We start from the raw sequence: 12,007 nt of genomic DNA, 5'->3' as shown, positions 1-12,007 counted from the left end.
GTTCATGCACAAGACCGAGAATGAGATCGACTCGGTCAAATGCTACTGACACGTGCACAGCCGATCGACGAATAAAACCTTTCTATATTGCTGCGTTGCGAGGGCCGATACGCAGTACGCGGCGGGTGTGGTGCAACCAGAAACCAGTTTGGTCTCATGGCCCATGAGATCGGGTTGTTTTTGCGTGGTGGTGTCGGCAAAGGACTTGCCGTCGACGATGACTAGAATGGGGTTCTCTTCTGTGAAAGACGCCACACTGGACGCTGGCGAGAAACCCCTTAGCTCATCTACCCCCTGCACCCCAGAGCCTCTGTCTTCTGCATAGCGAGTGGGCCATCAAGCCGCAGAGGCTCTGCGTAACATGGTCACGGATCAGACGGCCGATATGCGCCTATTGAAAGACGCGTTAGAGGCCGTGAAGGTTCAGAATAACCTATCAACTCGTTTACTAAAGGGACCGGACGAAGACGCCTTGTTCACTCTACAAGGGGCCAGGGAATTCAGTAGGCGAACAGGTACGGAGACCAAACTCTGCGCAGGTGATACTACTGACAATCAACCCCTTGACCAAGAACACAAACAGACCTCGGACGCTCATAACGCCGGCGAGATGACTGTGACGCAAAGTCAGATGGACGAGATACTCAAGCTCCTGCAAAGCCAACACCGGCAACAACAGCCTCAACAGCAGGATATGCAACACGCTCAACTCTATGCATTTCACAATCAAACACAACCCAATCCAGTCTACCTTCCGTACCCCGCAGCCATGCAGCCCCACAACCCAATTGTGTTCCACCGACGATACGGAGATGCTGTGCTGCCCAACGCAAACCCCAAGCCTGGGGGTTCCCGCTCCGAAAGCCTGACGGATTACTATAGTCTGACTCAGGAACAGAGACGGAAAATAGCCATGGCCTACAATCGAGAGGAAGCGGAGAAACAGGCCGTTGTGCAAAAAGAATAAGAAAGGATGTTGGAGTCCATGAAAGACACCACAAAAGACGCCCTGAAAAACCAGACTTCCAAATTACCAACAACGGAGTCCCAGAGCGAATAATACGACACGCTTAGGATGTTAGCAAAGGATACGCCGTACAAGCGTGTCAACCAGACTCGGAACTCCGAGTTGATGGACAACAACGACGTGGGTTTTGCGTGAGCTCTACGAACTGAGGGAACTGACTAAAGAGCTCTCCGCCAGGTGTGTTGTAGACGAGAAACCGAACCACGTCAATCCAAACCCCGTCAATCGAAACCAGAGCCCTGACAATCAGACTATCGACTTGGAAGCTGAAAACACTAGCCAAGCCACACAGTCTGTGGCCGTTGGGGAGAATACTCTAGTGACCGCGAAACAACAGGCCGGTTACGCCAGTGTCGCACAAGCCAGGGCCGGGAGATCCACTGGAGATTCGGTTTCCGATTTCACATCTGCCGTCGTGTCAAAGAATTGAATGTGATGTTTTGTGATAAACATGTTGTGATGCTTATAAGAAATAAAAGAGGAATGACACACAGTGTTTGTACATTTGTCACGTCTCTTTATTTTACACATACAGGCCAATGATACGACGTCTCTATTACCGTGTAAACCTGGTCGAGGCCACTCAGTAATCCAGTGTATTTACTATCAGCATTAACATTGGAAGAACCACATGCTGTTCGTAGGATCACCATGGACGACGATTGCGAAGTTGTGAGTGTTACAGCTGCAGAGCCGTTTGTTTTCCATCCCCTCCATCCATTTGCTAAGCAGTTTATGTGTAATAAGCGGCTTTGGATCACTGACGTGAAGAATGCCATGGTACCACGGGCCATCGACATACTACCCCTTGGCCAACCCTGCAAACGTATGGCCATAAAAAGTGACGGGAATTGTTTCTTTCATGCCATCAGTCAAGTTCTCTCCGGGACCGAAGATAACCACGAGACAATTAGAGCGGCGCTTGTGTCAGAGATGCGACTGACAGACTACAAGTATGTGCAAGAGAGTGGCATGGATCGCGTTGGGGTGTGGGCTACCGAGGTTGAGATAGAAGCATTGGCAGCTATGTTATCCAGTAGAATATACACCTATTACCATGGTCGGTGGCTAAGAACTTCTCATAAATGGTAAATGGTAAATGGCCTGTATTTATATAGCGCTTTAATAGTCCCTAAGGACCCCAAAGCGCTTTACATATCCAGTCATCCACCCATTCACACACATATTCACCCTACTCATAAGGGAGTCTGGAAGGGGGGTATTTATCTCAATAACGAGGGCTGTCACTATGAACCAGTGTTATGCACGAAGTCACCGTGCGGTGACGTTTGCAGCAGGTGCTATCGTGTCGCGCATCCGCCTATTTATGTGGACGTGCCACAACTACCGGAGCACCTAGGTTCACCCGGCTCCGTTGTGTACTGTAGCAGCGAAAAAGAGCCCCGCTGTGCGCACCGAGAACAAGTGCAGACCGCTACCAGGGACACCCGTCCGTTGAGTTTGATGACGAAGCCCTCGGTGAGAGCTCGGACTACCACGAACAGGCGACTCGACCCACAGTACAACATGACTGTGAGACCGTGGACATTGCTAGCTGAAACATGGCATGCCTTCATGGCATACGCCGATGAGGGCTGGTGGGGCGATGTCTCTTTGGCCACTGTCGTATCCTGCATGCATCTCAGTGCGGACGGTGACATCGCTATCACGGCTGCACTATCAAGCGACCCGGGGATTGTGTGCTCTGTAACCGTGCGAGCATTCCCTTCCATGGTCACCCATAACGTGGTTCTCTCCGGCTGCAGATTTCAATCTGACACAGTCTCTAATGAAACATTTTCATCTCCCATAACATGCGTTATGTACATGCATTACATAACATGCATTGTATCGACCGTAACCCGCCCCGTTATACTGGCATGAGCTAATGGCCTTAACGACGCCCGACCCTTGTCGGTAGTGTCGACGACACACAACCGACTTTTGGCTGGAGGACCTTCCGTATCAACCCGTCTCCCTGACAAGGATGATCGAAGACATGAGGAGCCTAACAGATTCACCGATATGGTTTCGGCTGGCGTATGAAGAAGAGACAGATTGTGTTACACCAGACTGCATCGTAGGCAACCTACGGAAAACCGATCCGCGCGCCGGGGTTGTTGTGTATAACCTAAGCAGGAATATGCCCGGGTACCTATTTGACATAGTTACGGCCAAAAGAACATGGTTCATGACATTCAGTCAACACCTGGGTTATGTGCTAACCAAAGATGGGCCCAGCATGTGTTTTCGGGCCATGGACTCCATTATGTCTTACGTGCACAGATATCAACACGTATTGTTTGTCAGTGAGACCGAGCTGTTTCTAGACTGACAGTGACAAAATAAAGCAATGCGTTACAAAGCAAGAACTTCAGAGAGACCACTGTTCATTGACATGTGTATTTAGCATAGCATAGCATAGCATATTTATTTATAACGCACTTTACATCCAACTATGTTGACCAAACATAGTTGACAACTTCAGTTGTGGCGTTTGCATCGAATGGATACTCTGTACGAAACTGCTAAACATGTCCCCTCTGCCGTGAACCACGACGTCGATATTGAGCATAGTCCTGCATCGATGGAACAGAGCGGACACCGGTTTGAGCACCTTGGCCAATCTACAGCACAACTGAGAATCGACCAAGTTGTACACAAGCACCGCGATCAGGCTTTTGCCACCCATGCTTATCATCTCGTCCATTTTGTCGTAGCTCACGTCCGCCACCTTGTACAGTTTTCTCGGGTCTTTGGCGGGTTTCTTGTGTATCTCTCTGACTTTCGTGACGACGTACGGCGCGACGTCATTGAGTTTCATGCTGGTGCACGCGTACTTGATATCCCTCGTGCCGGCCATTCTGTACAGGTCGATCACGTTCATGCCACAGCTGTTCATTTTGAAGTGGCCCAGATTGGCTTTGCCTTTGTTGAACATTTCCATGTGCATCGCTATCTGTCTCAGTTTGTATTCAGTCTACGTGCCGCTGGAAAGCACGGAGCCCACGTTGTTCAACATCTCCCTGTATATGTCCAGAAACCATACGTTTTCAAACTGGAACACAGGCTCCACGTCTGCGCTGAGAGCTCTTGTGACAAACATTCGTTTGAGTTTCTCACATCGCTGTCTGGCACCCGGCTCCAGCGTTTTCAGGTAACTGCGATCCGCGTAGAAGTGCACACGTTGGTTCAGCACGCGTATGTCGAACTCGGCGTTGTACACGTATAACAGTTCGATGCGGTGGGTTCGTAATATGGATATCATTCTCTCCAACAGCGCGAGTTCCCCTCCGCAAGCGTGAAACTCCACGCGCCGCACATCGTCTATAATGGCGGTTTTGGCCATGTCGAGATCGAGTTCGGGGTGAGGACAGAGCATGGCTTTGTTTTTGTTGTACGCCACCAGTAACTTTTTCTTGTGACCCCCGTATGCCTCGGGCACGTGTGAGTTTAGGACCACAATGGAAACGCACGTTACCTCGTGCTGCTGCCCAGGCATGTCCGAAGGCAGGCTGGGGATGGGCACGCGTTTAACGTGCTGAGGAAACTGTTTTTGCTGTTCCTTTAGATTCGACACAATCCTATTGCGGCATGTAGTCATGTTGTCCACTGTACCCTCTGTGCAGTAAGGGAACCTGTGCGTGAACAAGTTCGATCGGACCGCAGGATCCCGGTGAGCCCCGGCGAATACGGTTTCAATGTCCAGACACGCCGCTTTGTAGAAATGATTCGCGTGAGAGGCGTCGAACGCTCTAGCCTCGGTCTCCGAAGCTCGGTGGTCGTAGACGAGATCTCTCGGGGACACGGTGCGATTAAGTTTGCTGACCGGAATGTAATACATTCTTCCAAACATTTCATCTGAGCAAGGCACCGGTGTGTTGCCATCCCTGGCTAGGTAGTAGCCCTTGTTGGGACTGAAATCCCCAAACATCAGCGCGCCTCGTACAATTTTCATGTACGCAGACGCCCGCGCCACAGATTTCAAAGGAAAGACAGCAGCGTTCACTTTCCGCTTGATGTCTTCATGCGAGACGCTGATGAAAATGGGCTCCACTGCAAAATGCCTGGACCATGCAGCTTTCACCGCGTTCCAATTTTCTCTGTCATCCACATCCATCTCTAGGTCGTAACCCACCACGGGTGCCATCTTGGTTACTTCCAAATTGACAGTAGTGTACAGTGGCAGTTTTGCATTGTGACCGAATCACCAGTCACCTGCACAGCAACGACTCTTTGTGATAAAATATCGACTTCAGTAACCGACTACTGTCGGTTTGCGATCGACGTCGACGCTTCTACGCTGGGGATATATGTCTGGAAAATAGTCAACAAACGGCAGCGGCTTGTGCATACTCTCCTTGTTAACACTAACACCTTGTATGTCTGTGATGTGTGACAGCTGTGCTGGATTGCAAACTTTGTAGTAGTACCACAAAGCCTGTGGCCACCGACCCTAAAACGATTCAATTTAAAGACACCCCCCTCCCCCACCATGACCTGTAACCCCCCTAGTCTAAATAATACCGTGATGTCGGTTTTGTGGTTTCGTGAGCGTGGAATAAATGACACGAATAACACAATCACGGTTTACACTTTTAATGTAGACACAACATATTTATACTGCTGCATTATATATAGCGTTATACAGTAGAGGTAAACACAAGTGGATCAGTTGGATCGTCTTCCACAGCTGGTTGTTCTAGGAATCCAAGTTGCATAATCACTCCAGTTACTCCAGAACTTTTGAGTGAAAACGCCAAGGTCGAGCAACGTCAAAGGGTTGTCCCATGGTATCATCCTTGTTCTCACCCTATACGCCTTACTTAATGAAGATCCTCAATGATCGTTGTGCACAATGTACCACGTGTACACATGACCTGTTTGGTTTCGTTAAGTACCGCATTCAATTCAAAATCCTGCTGCTTACTTACTGAATTGCCAACAATATAGCACCAAGCTACCTTACCGAGCTACTTAGATCATACACCCCTACTAGAGCGTTAAGATCATCTTCCCAGTCACTCTTGGTACTCCCGAGATCCCGGCTGAAGACTAGAGGTGACCGCGCGTTTGCCTTGGCTGCACCCGTTTTATGGAATAACCTCCCCATCGCTATACGCGAGTCTGATTCCATCCATTCCTTTAAATCGCGGTTAAAAACCCACCTATTTAGCCTCGCCTTTTCTACCAGTTAGCCCATGCTTGATAGTCAGCTTAATGCTTTTCTTATCTTCGGCTTATTCTTAATTATTTTAAATTCTTTTTTAATTTTGACTGTTTTATCCTTCACATTTTGTTTTCTTTCTTTTATGCTTTTATATGCAATTCTTTTGCCTTGTGTGTTTTAATGCCATTCAACCTGCCAGCTTGTTTTGGTACCTTACCATAGTCCTCATTCTCCCTGTTATTTCATCTCACCCTTTTGAATGTTAAGCACTTTGGTACACCACTGGTTTTTAAATGTGCTATATAAATAAAGTTTGTTGTTGTTTGTTGTTGGTGTTCGCTACAATCACCGTGTCGCCAGGATGAGGCAGCTCCGTTGACCACTCCACTTCGATTTTGAAGTGCGACACAGCGTGATGTGCAAGGGTGCCAATGGTAAATGTAAGTTCGCACGGTCGGGAGGCGGATTTAATCTCGTGTAACACGCTGGGTTGTAGTTGTCGACTGTGGCTTGAACGACGTTGTCGCGGATCGTGTAAAGCGTCGTTGTGGAAATTGCATGGTGAAACTCATACTGCCATCCATGGCCGTAGTCAACACACAGCTTGCCCGATACTCGTTGCCAGGACTGGCCATCATGATGTTGGTATTCTCCGGGGCTTCGTCTGCAGAACAATAGATCCTGTAGTCGTAGTCATTTACGCAGCGTAAGCCGTAGGGCAATGGTGGGCAATATGTTAGGAATGGACAGTCATCGTGAGAGGGATACAATCTTTCTCCGAGATGAAATTATCCTGTAGTGGCGACCAACTGTGAAGACCACAGGAACATAGCCGTAAATGCTAAGAAAGACACCATGTTTCACGCAAACATAGCATCGGTCACCTGGTTTTCACAATGACGAGCAGAGTTGAAATTCTGAAAGTCCAGGTTCACTCTTTTCTCCTTTTTATGTGGTGGCTAACACACTTCAGTCTCAATATAACAACCACCGAGAAAGCAGAATCGTCCACACGAAGGCCAGGAGCACGGAGCCGCCGACCTACAGCACGGGAGCCGCTGACCAGCAGCACTTCCCTCGCCGACCTGCGGGTTGGGAGCCGCTGACCTGCAGCACTTCCCTCGCCAACCTGTGGGTTGGGAGCCGCCGACCTGCAGCACATGTGCACTGGGATGGTGGCGCTAGGGGTCAAGCGTGATAATTTAAAAGGCTGTGCTAAACACAAACATGTTCTAATTCAACCCACATTTCCCTGTCTTTTATTTTGTAGCATCTTTCAAAATACACACAGTCACTATATTAATCCTTCGTATGCAACAGTTAAAATACAATCAATACTACCACATCGCATACTGTATCAACAGAACGTAATTACTGTTGTGATACGTCCATCCAGAGTGCTTCGGTGGAACAAACAGACCTGTAATACGAACACACTACTGAAGCGACCATGGCTTTGAGTATCGCAAGCCGGAAGCGCGCAAACGCGCAGCCCGTGGACGACATGACCGGGGGACTGTTGCCACCCAAGAAAAAGTGTCCAGAAACGATGTTGGGCAGACTGGATTCGAAAGTGGGAAACATCTTTTCTATCACTTAAGATGTCACGCTCGGACTCCCTTGTGTAATGCTCATGAGTATGCATCCAACCATCAAGCCTGGCCATGCTGTCAAACTATCGAGTTCTATCGCTTGTAATCAGCAGTTTGCGGACAAAATGGTTGTCCCGCTCAGGGTCTTTCTGGATTAACTGCACATGCATCTCACGCATAATGGAGAAAAATATCTAAACTTGTACACCCATTGCCATTCTAGTGTGAAAGACCCCAAGGATTTGGTGGAGGGTATGCCTGCGTCACCTGTAGATGTAGGGTGTTACCACTCTGTGTCAATAGATCCGAGTGGGGACATCGTCAACCTCCTACGCGTGCATCAAGATCTCATGGGAAATGGCAACAAATGCCCCAGATCCCCGAAGTTTTAATGGAACACTTACAATACACAGGTGTTCCACATGTGGGTTGTAGTATAGTCAGACACCCAGACGGTCCACTCTTTCTCACCATCGGCGGCTGGCACATTCACATTGCCAAAGGAAAGAACGTAACCATGATGTCCGAGGACCATGGTTATCTGGAGTATGTGTTTCCTTTATGTCACACTGAACACCTACCGGGCCTGGTGGCTGTCATTCACCGGTGGTTGAAAGGAGATTACCAGAAACTGGGCTTATTGATCACGTGTACCGTGCCCAGAATTATCACGCTGACACCCAGGCCCGTGGAATGGCTGGATTATCGGTATACCATTGACCTCATGGCCCACGGTTATCAACACAAAGGACATGTGGCACACGTCGTACGACGATGACGTTGTGTCCGTCGAACCACAGTACGGCATATGCCCAGCCACAATGCTGGAGTGTCTCCACAGTAAGAGACACTGTCCTCGCAAGCGTGCAAACATGCAGTGCACAAAACTCTGGCAAGTGGCCGCGTTAGGCAGACTGGACTGGGATGTGGGAAATACCTTTACTATTCGTTACAATGTCACACACGGTCTCCCTTGTGTGACGTTCGAGAGTAGGCATCCAACCCTGCAGCCAGGACAGCGATTTACGCTTACTGAGGAGGCCTACACTGAACAACTGTTTGCCAAGAGCCTGACCATTCCAGTGAGGGTTGTGAGGAATTGAGGTGTTATTTTTCTGCCATTTTTGTTATTTCATTTTACTATTTCTAGTTTCATTATTTTGTTATTGCTATTACATCATAATCATATAACAAGCATTTGCATTGACGCATTTATTAATAGTAATATTGCATTTAGATGTTTAAACATATTGGCACCCAATTAAGTTTTATTACAGGTGCAGTTATAACCACTTTAAACTGTTGAGTTGGATTTATAATCTTAAATGTTTATATGCAGACTGCAGTGTGAAAGAGTAACTCTGTGCCAAAATAAGACAGGAAGTTACATGTTTTTGAAGTTACATGCTTTGCAGGAAGTGAAACCAAAACCAGAGTCTGAGTGAAAGCTAGCCTGAGGAGCAGTTTCGATGATGCTATTATCTTTTATACTTTTATATCTTTTGATTAAGCTTTTAGTAGAGGTTCTTGATTAAAACATTTATTCAGTAGAGTACACATACATAGTTTTGGTTCGGTTATTACATACATGAGAGCGGCTTCTGTCTCTCTGTCTGGTGAGAGGTCAGGAGCTCGTCGGCGAGGTGAAATGGGGTGCGATTGTGGTTAGCACACAGACACAAACACATACACCCAAATACGGTTAGAGAGGTTCAGTTGTAGGTGAAAGTTTTGCTTGTGGCTGGAAAATTGTGTCTGCGTACGTGACTGTTTGATGAAGAAGCAGATGCACTATGCGAGAGCTGAGCTGACTTGCGGGAAACCACCAGGGAGAAGATGGAAGCCAGTGTTCTTTTAATTGTGTCTCAAGTTGTCAAATAGAACATTTGTGGTTTTGAAGCTGATGTACTGACGCAATGAGGGGGCGTCACAAAATATGCTCTGATGCATATAAAACTGTAGTTTGATGTTTGGAGGATGAGATTGTGGGGCTGTCTGCTTACAGAGTCAGCTCATTCTCCCACGCGTGTCTTTTCATTAAAAATCATTGTCTTTACCTTTTGGACCAGTGTGGTTACTTGCATTCCGCCTGTGTTTACTTCCCTATATTTTTGAACCTTAACAGGGTCTTTCTGGATTTACTGCACATGGTTCTCATGCATGATGTAGATGCATATCAGGGGTCCGTTCTTCGTACCTCGCTAAGTAACTTAGCCGGATTTGATTGTTGACGATTTCGCGTGATCTTGGATCATTCGGTTCTCCGAAGCTCATCTGGGACTTGCTGTCATAGCAACAGATCCGTAAGCGTAAACCTGAGCGGGAGCAGGCTTACTTTATGTAAACAGGATTAGATTGCGGCCACTCAGGTATGTCCGCGTCATTTATACGAAAGCAACAGCAATATTTCTCCACTGTTTTTCCATAAATAAATATTATCAATGTAACTATAATGCAGTATTTGATTCCTTTATTGATTTCATACAGATACATACAGGTCATTTCCTAAAAAAAAGGGAAATGTACTATTAATCATTCTATTTCATGTATTTGATTATTTCAGATGTAATTCATATTTTAGAGTAGTAATAGTAAAACACTTCATGTAATCAAGATGAGAAGCCATGGCTATAAAAGCGAAGGTGGATTTGGGAAGTCTGCCATGTCCTGTCCGTTCGTACGTGAGCAACCCATTGCGGAAGGTGCAAGATTGATAAGGAGAGTTTACAGAATTCAGCGGATATTGCGGGATAGACAGGATCCTTTAGCCCAGCGCGACAGTGTGCTCATAGAGCGATATCGATTTTCCCGTGAGGGTATTATTTACTTAACCAACTTGTTGGATCCCTATGTTAAGAGTTCCACTCACCGTAGTCGGGCATTAACAACTGCACAAAATGTGTGCATTGCCTTGCGTTTCTTTGCGAGTGGCACGTTTCTGTACGCTGTTGGAGACACAGAGAACATTTGCAAGAGTGCTGTCTGCCGTGCCATTCGCAAAGTATACCTGGCACTCAAGCATTTCCTGGGTGTGTTTGTGGTTTTTCCCAAGCCAAGTGAGACCACAGGTTGTCAAAAAGGGCTTTTTTGCCATTGCAGGTACATGAAAATCGATAATGAATGTGATGCAATCATGACCTATGTCTGTAACTGTAGCGCGATTGTCCGCAGGCTTCCCCAATGTGATTGGTGCCATAGACTGCACACACATTGCAATCAAGGCCCCCCCAGGCCCCAATGAAGGGGATTTTGTCAACCGAAAGGGGGTCCACAGTATAAATGTGAAGGTGAGTAATACTAATATTTCATATGGTAATATATAATGGAATGGCGTGTGTTCACATATACTGACATCTCTTAGATGGTGTGTGACTCCATGTGCCACATCACAAATGTGGAAGCAAAATGGCCCGGATCAGTGCATGACTCAAGAATCTTCAGAGAGTCAGGGTTATGCACATTATTTGAGGGTGGTAAGAAAAAGAGACTTATTTTGATATGTCATACTTATTTTGATATGTCATACTTATTTTGATATGTCATACTTATTTTGGGCCTTACATAACAGCATTTCACCATTACACAGGGGCCTATGATGGGATTCTCCTTGGAGACAGGGGTTATGCATGCAGGCAGTACTTCCTGACACCGTTCCCTGACCCCAACCCTGGGCCACAGACCCGCTACAATGCAGCTCTAGCCAGGACGAGGGCACGCATTGAAATGACCTTTGGGCAATTAAAGGGGAGATTTCAGTGTCTGAAAGGTCTGAGGGTTGCACCTGACAGGGCATGTGACATTATTGTTGCATGTGCCGTACTGCACAACATTGCCACCATCAGAAGGGAGAGGACCCCCGTGGTGGAGGTGCAGCCTGTTGATGACCTCCAGCCAGTGCACTTAGACCAACCTAGTGGCAGAGCTGCATGGGACAGAATTGTGCAACACAATTTCACATATTAAACACTTGACAAAACATATTTTCCTTTGAGCTTTATTTGGGCATCTATTGCCGTCCCGTCCAACAGAAGGCAGCCATCATTTGCCTGGAAAAGAAAAACATATATACTGTACCACGCAAGGTCACCAATATGTCTGTGAAGGTTCTCAGTCATCCAGGTCATCGTAGTCTAAGGAGCTTGGAAAGAAAAGCGTCTGGACTTCTTAAAGTTGCTTGAAGACGTTTCACCTCTCATCCGAGAAGCTTCTTCAGTTCTA

The 12,007-nt window shown here is 47.1% G+C and overlaps 1 pseudogene; it reads left to right on the top strand.

Moving 5' to 3' along the window:
* Positions 1–10,403: 10,403 nt before the first annotated feature.
* Positions 10,404–11,752, top strand: LOC134620490 (putative nuclease HARBI1; annotated as a pseudogene).
* The last annotated feature ends 255 nt before the right edge of the window (positions 11,753–12,007 follow it).

The sequence above is a fragment of the Pelmatolapia mariae genome, linkage group LG23 (assembly GCF_036321145.2).
Source record: "Pelmatolapia mariae isolate MD_Pm_ZW linkage group LG23, Pm_UMD_F_2, whole genome shotgun sequence".
Lineage (NCBI taxonomy): Eukaryota > Metazoa > Chordata > Actinopteri > Cichliformes > Cichlidae > Pelmatolapia > Pelmatolapia mariae.
The sequence above is the reverse complement of the archived record's forward strand: the minus strand, read 5'-3'. Positions and strand labels throughout refer to the sequence as shown.